The sequence below is a fragment of the Schistocerca serialis genome, chromosome 5 (genome assembly GCF_023864345.2).
Source record: "Schistocerca serialis cubense isolate TAMUIC-IGC-003099 chromosome 5, iqSchSeri2.2, whole genome shotgun sequence".
NCBI classification, from domain to species: domain Eukaryota; kingdom Metazoa; phylum Arthropoda; class Insecta; order Orthoptera; family Acrididae; genus Schistocerca; species Schistocerca serialis.
In genome coordinates this window covers 449,929,857-449,938,121 of record NC_064642.1, presented here as the reverse complement: position 1 = coordinate 449,938,121, position 8,265 = coordinate 449,929,857, and the positions used below count along the sequence as shown (strand labels likewise).

Here is an 8,265-nt window from a genome sequence, read left to right as displayed (position 1 = left end):
GCAAAAGAAACTCACTCACAGCTCTCTGATCGGAATGCACCTCCGTTACGGGATCCATATTGCAGGTTACGTATAGCGCCGCCACCTATCGGAAATTTTTGAAACTGTAAGAGCTGAACCGGGAATATTCCACGATGTCCCACAGCAAATTCCGCATTTTCAATCGAAATCTGCCGAGAAAGAAAAGTGCTGCCCGTCCTGTATTATTATTATTATTTTAATCTTAATGTTTGAAGAGTATGTCTTATTTGTTTCACAATAAGTTTTGCAGAAGGTAACTGCAGTAAGCTTAGTCATAGCCCAGAAAAAGAGTATTTTCGAGAAAATAAAAGCAGATTTAATATATTTTAATTGCGATACAGAAGAGATTTTTATGCATGAGGTTGGTGTTCGTAAGTCTGAAACATTCACTTTAGTTTGTTAATAACGCTTAAGTATTTTCGCTCCCTTGGGCTTTACGAAGCTCAGACAGACAAAACATTATGTTATGCTTATAGCATTCCATGAATCACGTGACCGTTTGGAAATAACCTTGTAAAGATTACAAATAAGAATTGCTCACAGCAGTAGCAAGTACTAGCGCAACCAACTAGCAGAGATAGAAAGAAGAAAAGTGGATCTGTGCTCGAATTATGTTATCGTATACTAAACTGAAAATACATTAAATTACTCAACCTTAAATTACAATACTGCAGCTGGAACACGAAATCCCCTTTCTGACACTGAAAATTATGCACTGCAGTGAACTTGTTTGTAATTGACAAAGATGAGTGATATACCTTAGTTTCCCATTCTGGGTAATGGAATAAAATCCAACGACCCGTAAACTAAGGGAAAAGAAAACTCACTATAAGCTCCTTAAACCATAAAATCAGCGCTATTAGTATCATTTGTCGCCTTACTTGTTGGAAAAGTGCTATAATTCACTGATAAAAATGCGTAAAAATTAAAAACTTTTACTTCTAACTAATTAAGTTGTTATAGCATATTAACTCTAGTCCTTTTTTCTGTTTTTGTTTCGTGCTGTTAGTTTTTTCTGCTGCACAGCTGTATGCCTTTGGAAATGTTTAGACATGCATACGAAACTAAAGGTGACAGCATTGCGGTAGAAGTGGTATTAGTTATTCATGGGGAATGAAACTGCAATTTTTTACACATCCAACTCAAAGACGAACAGGGTTCCACCGAATACAGTGACAGTAAGAAACTTGCAAATACGACTATATAATGTTTGTGCATTATCATCAAAACAGGACGCTGGCTAACGGCGTCTTCGAAGAAAAGAACATTTGCGTCAGGTGTTGGCCGGCGACTACAGGGGGACAGAATAAGTAAGCATCGCGAACAGTGGGAACGGCTGCGAGGGGAAACACAAAGACGAGCGGCTGAGCAGGAGGTATTTGTGAGGGTCGTCGACTCCGCGGGGAGCGTTCCCGGTAAGAAGCGCGCAGATCGCGGGCGCATTGTCATTTCCGGGCACTAGGCGGCCGCCACGCCGGCGCCTGCCTTCCCTCCGGGTCACGAACCCCGCGCTGTCACGAACTGCTGTCCCCAAGTCGCACCGACCGGAGCACTATGGCGAGACACAGTGGGGATGTCCGCAATGGCGCATTAAACGGTGGTAGTCATTCGAGATCCCGATAAGAGGCACACAGTGATACGCTACATGACCACAAGTATCCCGACACCCGTATGTGGTGCGGAACTGGCCACTAGATGCCACGAGAGACGGACCCGCCAGGGTGCAAGGAAGGGGGGGGGGGGGCATCGTGCTGTCAGTAGAGGAGCACTAACAGCTGATTGGTTCACTCAGGAGAGCTCAATGTCTCCTAATGTGGACTAGTCACGCGATGTCAGCTGAGTAATACATGAAAAAAAAAAAATGGTTCAAATGGCTCTTAGCACTATGGGACTTAACATCCGAGGTCATCAGTCCCCTAGAACTTAGAACTACTAAAACCTAACTAACCTAAGGGCACCACACACATCCATGCCCAAGGCACGATTCGAACCTGCGACCGTAGCGGTCGCGCGGTTCCAGATTGAAGCGCCTGGAACCGCTCGGCCACACCGGCGGGCGGTAATACATCCATCAAGGACATTTCACCCTTTCTAAAGTTGCCCAAGTCGACTTTGAATACTGATTGTGAAGTGGAAACCCGAAGGATGAACCGCGGCTAAACCAAGCAAAGCAGACGTCAAGTATTGACTAGAGATTACAGAGGATGTAAAAAATCTCATATAATCAGGGGAAGGAGTCACACGTTAGATCCAATGATACCAGCGATCCAGCTCGCACAACGACAGTGCTTAGGAAGTTACAGAGAATGGGATATAATGCTGAGTAGCTCTTCATAAGACATATATTTCTGTATTCAGGGTTCCTCCCATGAACTTTGGACCTTGCCGTTGTTGGGGAGGCTTTCGTGCCTCAGGGATACAGATAGCCGTACCGTAGGTGCAACCACAACGGAGGGGTATCTGTTGAGAGGCCAGACGAACGTGTGGTTCCTGAAGAGGGGCAGCAGCCTTTTTAGGAGTTTCAGGGGCATCAGTCTGGATGATTGACTGATATGGTCTTGTAACATTAACCAAAATGGGTTTGCTGTCCTGGTACTGCAAACGACAGAGAGCAAGGGGAAACTACAGCTGTAATTTTTCCCGAGGGCATGCAGCTTTACCGTATGGTTAAAAGACGATGGCCTCCTCTTGGGTAAAATAGTCTGGAGGGAAAATAGTCCACCATTAGGATCTCCGTGCGGGGACTACTCAGGAGGACATCGTTATGCCGTGCGGGATTAGCCGAGCGGTCTCAGCCGCTGCAGTCATGGACTGTGCGGCTGGTCCCGATGGGTTTGAGTCCTCCCTCGGGCATGGGTGTGTGTGTTTGTCCTTAGCATAATTTAGGTTAATTAGTGTGTAAGCTTAGTGACTGATGACCTTTGCAGTTAAGTTCCATAAGATTTCACACACACATTTTTGACGTCGTTATCAGGAGAAAGAAAACTGGCGTTCTACGTATCGGAGTGTGGAATGTCAGATCCGTTAATCGGGCAGGTATGTTAGAAAATTTAAGAAGGGAAATGGGGAATTAGTGAAGATCGATGGCAGGATTGAGGGCAGTTGAATACAGGGTTATAAATACAAAATGAAATAGGTGTATTGCGGGAGTAGGTTTGATAATGAATAAAAAAAGTAGGAGCGTGGGTAAGCTACTACGATCAGCATTGCGAACGCATTATTGTAGCCAAGATAGACACGAAGCCCACGCCTACCATAGTAGTACAAGTTTATATGCCAAATAGCTCCGCAGATGACAAAGAGATTGAAGAAATGTATGATGAGATGAAAGGGAGACAAAAATTTAATAGTCACGGGGGACTGGAATTCGATAGTAGGAAAAGGAAGGGAAGGAAAAGTAGTAGCTGAATATGAGCTGAAGGTAAGGAATGAAAGAGGAAGCCGCCAGGTAGCATTTTTCCCAGAACATAACTTAATCATGCCAACGGCCTTGCCGCAGTGGTAACACCGGTTCCCGTCAGATCACCGAAGTTAAGCGCTGTCGGGCTGGATTAGCTCTTGGATGGGTGAACATCAAATCTGCCGAGTGCTGTTGGCAAGCGGGGTGTACTCAGCCCTTGTGAGGCAAACTGAAGTGGTACTTGATTGAGAAGTAACGGCTCCGATCACGTAAAATGCCGGACGGCCGGGAGAGCGGTGTGCTGAGCACACGCCGCTCCATATACGCACCCATTGATTCCTGTGGTCTGAGGACGACAAGGTGGCCGGTCGGCATCGTTGGGCCTTCATGGCCTGTTCGGGCGGAGTTAGTTAGTTAGTTTTCATAGCTTAACCATAGCTAACATTTGGTTTAAGAGTCGTGAAAAAAGGCTGTATACGTGGAAGAGGCCTGGAGACATATAAAGGTTTCAGACAGATTTTATAATGGTAAGTCAGAGATGTAGGAACCAGGTTTTAAATTGTAAGACATTTCCAGGGACAGATGTGAACTCTGACCGCAATCTATTGGTTATGAACTGTAGATTAAAACTGAAGAAACAGAAAAAAGGTGAGAATTTAAGGAGACGGGACCTGGATAAAATGAAGAATCAGAGTTTGTAGAGATTTTCAGAGAGAACATTAGGGAACGACTGAAAAGAATTGTGTGTGTGTGGGGGCGGGGGGGGGGGGGGGGGAGAAATACAGCCGAAGGAGAATGCTAGGTTTGAGGTATGAAGTAGCGAAGGTGGCAGAGGATCAAGTAGGTAAAAAGACGAGGGGTAATAGAAAACCTTGGGCAACAGAAGAAGTATTGAATATAATTGACGAAAGGAGAAAATATAACTACACAGTAAATGAAGCCGGGAAAAAGGAATACAAACGTCTGAAAAATGAGATCGACAGGAAGTGCAAAATAGCTAAGCAGGGATGGCTAGAGGACAAATGTAAGGATGTAGAGCCATATATCACTAGGGGTAAATAGATACTTCTTACAGGAAAATTAAAGAGACCGTTGGAGAAAAGGGAAACACTTGAATGAATATCAAGAGCTCACACGGGAAACCAGTTCTAAGCAAAGAAGGGAAGGAAGAGAGGTGGAAGGAGTACATAGAGGGCCTGTACAAGGGCGATGTGCTTGAGGGAAGTATTCTGGAAATGGAAGAGGACGCGGATGATGAAATGAGAAATATGATACTGCATGAAGATTTTTGCAGAGCACTGAAAGACCTAAGTCGAAACAAGGCCCCAGGAGTAAACAATATTTCATTAGAACTACTGATAGCCATGGGAGAACCAGCCCTGACGAAACTCCACCATCTGGTGAGAAAGATGTATGAGAGAGGCGAAATCCCTTCAGACTTCAAGAAGAGTATAATAATTCCAATCCCAAAAAAAACAAATGTTGACAGGTGCGAAAATTACCGAATTATCAGTATAATAAGTAACGGAAACAAAAGAAAACTTTGTAGTTGGAATTAAAGTCCAGGAAGAAGAAATAAAAATGACCTGGAAGAGCAGCTGAACGAAGTGGACAATGTCTTGAAACGAGGATATAAGATGAACGTCAGCAAAAAACAAAACGAGGATAATGGAATGTAGTCGAATTAAATCAGGTTATGCTGAGGGAATTATATTAGGAAATGAGACACTTAAAGTAGTAGATGTGTTTTGTTATTTGGGGGCCGGCCAGAGTGGCCGTGCGGTTCTAGGCGCTACAGCCTGGAGCCGAGCGACCACTACGGTCGCAGGTTCCAATCCTGCCACGGGCATGGATGTGTGTGATGTCCTTAGGTTAGTTAGGTTTAATTAGTTCTAAGTTCTAGGCGACTGATGACCTCAGAAGTTTAGTCGTATAGTACTCAAAGCCATTTGAACCATTTTGTTATTTGGGGAGCCAAATAACTGAAGATGGTCGAAGTAGAGAGGGTATAAAACTAGATTGGCAATGGCAAGGAAAGTGTTTCTGATGAAGAGAAATTTGTTAATATCGAGTATAGATTTAAGTGTCAGGAAATCTTTACTGAAAGTATTTGTATGGAGTGTTGGCATGTATGGAAGTGAAACACGGACAATAAACAGCTTAGACAAGAAGAGAATAGAAGCTTTCGAAATGTGGTGTTACAAAAGAATGCTGAAGGTTGAATTGGTGGATCACGTAAATAATGAGGAGGTACTGAGTAGAATTGAGGAGAAGAGGAATTTGTGGCACAACTTGTGTAGAAGAAGGGATCGGTTGGTAGGATACGTTCTAAGGAATCAAGGGATCACCAATTTAGTACTGTCGTGAAGCGTGGAGGGTAAAAATCGTAGAGGCAGACCCAGAGATGAATACACAAGCAGATCCAAAAGGATGTAGGTTGAAATAGTTATTCAGAGATGAAGAGGCTTGCACAGGATAGAGTAGTATGGAGAGCTGCATCAAACCAGTCTCTCGACTGAAGACCACAACAACAACAGTCAGGGCTGAGCGAAGCTTGAACATTTGTGAAATGGACTCTTCTGTCCAGGGTCTTGACCTGAACGCAGTGGAACACCATTGGGATGAGTGCAATGGTACCTTCTCTGGTTCGGGTGTAGAGGAAGAATGGGCTGCCGTTCCCCCATTGAAAGGGTCCCCAGCAGAGTTCAAGCCGTCATAAAAGCGAAGGGTGTCCGGATCCTATTCATCCGATACTGTAGAGCTGAAAAATAAAGAAGAGCATAACAAAAATCCTAGGTCATAAAACGCCCTAAGATACATTTCACTGACATAAATAAGCTCTGTGATTTCTCTAAAAGTCTTGTATGAAGTAGGAAAATGAAAATGGTTGGAAACTATGCTGAAAGCGAAGATGACTGGAATGTTACAGCCCTCCTCGACAGGACGGTGGCACAATCGGACAAATGTGATACAGACCGTCAGGGCAATACGACGCGAGTTTCTCTATCGCTGTATCGTTTGTCTCCATTCTGTGGGAGAGGGAACGAACTGATCCTGTACTCATTCAACATTCCGTAAGCTCGTTTAACATTATCGCTTGGTACATAGATGATAAGCTACAACGGTAAAAATAACTATGGTGCGAGTGCTATTTGAGAATTTTGTTTCTGTTTCTGTGGAATCCTCTGAGTCAACGACTCCGTTTAAACTTGTGAGACTCTACACTAATCTCAAAATATAAAATCACGTTTTAACTTGTAACCGAGGAGCGTTCCTTACTGGCAATAAATTTTATGTTATTGTGGCACAGATTTTTTGTATATAAAACAGTTCAGTAGGGTAGTGGGCATACAGATCTGTTTGATATCTGCCATATTGTAGCACCTGGTCTGTTTGGATCTTCGAAAGGAGCAGAGTTTTTGTGGGATTATTTGGGAGGTAGTTACTAATTGTGGCATTTATCTTACTGTCAAGGAAAACCTTCACAGTCTATTTCTAAGATCCGGCAAAGTGAATCTAATGCTGCTACTGACTTTTTTTTATTACATTCTTTTCATAATCGGCCGTGAAAGGCAGAGTAGGCCGTTCGAGATTGGACATACCATAGTGTTCAGTTCCTTTCACCCAAATGTCAGGGAAGTTATCAGTTAGGCAGAGGTTCATCTGGGAATGTTTTGAAGGGGAATCACAGTCAGGTTATCGTCCTACAACGGAAAGAAACTTCTCAAAAACAGCAGTCACCATTTATTTTGTAGCTTTTATGTTATACTCTAAGGAATAGACTACTGTTTGAGAGAATAACCATTATAAACTCACAGTTCTTTCATCTGTTTTCCATAGGAGCTTGAAAGACAGAGGAGTTCCAATTGGCAATGAATGAGAGGGAATTAAAAAACAATGGAAGCACCCCGAAGATGGGACTGGGAGACTATAGCTGATTTTAATTTATTTATGAGACAATGATGTCCATTGTCCCAGACAAAAATAAAAAGAAAATACAGCGGTAATTCTGCGCATCTTCGACATAGTCCTATGCTCAGGACGTAGAATTCCTGTTAACTATGGGCCTATGGTGTGTCGAAGCAGAGCGGGCATCCGGGTCAGATCGGGTGAATTTGCTGGTGATGCAACAACGCGAGCTCACCATCATGCTCCTGAAACCACTGTAGCACAATTCTAACCTAGTGACATGGACTGTTAGGTGCTAGAAGATGCCTTCGCCGTCGGGGAAGACATCAAGCATAAAGTGATGTAGGAGGGCCACAGTAATGCTCACGTAGTTCACAGCTGTCACGGCGCCCTCGATTACTGCCACAAGTTCCACAGAAGCCCAGGCAAATGCCCCATGATGCATAACTATTCGCGTGAACGACGGCGTATCGGGATTCGACCTTCGAAGTGGTGCAACGTGAAAAGTGATTCATCCGACCACGCGATACGTTTCCATTGATCCACAGGGTAATCCAGATGACACCGCTTCCGCTGCAATCTTAATTCACGTTATCGTAGGCTCAACATTGGGCGTATATGGGTCATCTCCTGGATAGGTGCGAATTCAAGGAGGTGCACAGAATGGTGCGCTCCGAAATATTGCGGCCTGCTGCAGCACTGTACCACTGCAGTGAGATCTGCCACAGGCGGCCGCCTACCCAGCTTTACAGAGCGACCAGGCCTCCGACCTCCAGTTTCTGTGATGAGGCATAGATGACCAACACATTACTCGTATTGCCTACTCGTGGTTTCACCGTCCTTCAACCACTTTCCATTGATTGTCATTGACAATAAAATTCCCAACATCCTAGTAACTTAAGATGTTATTTTATTTTATTTTGAAGGTTATCAGT

The 8,265-nt window shown here is 44.0% G+C and overlaps 1 pseudogene; it reads left to right on the top strand.

Annotated features, from left to right (window-relative positions):
- Window positions 1–3,501: 3,501 nt before the first annotated feature.
- LOC126483029 (5S ribosomal RNA) lies at window positions 3,502–3,619 on the top strand (annotated as a pseudogene).
- The last annotated feature ends 4,646 nt before the right edge of the window (window positions 3,620–8,265 follow it).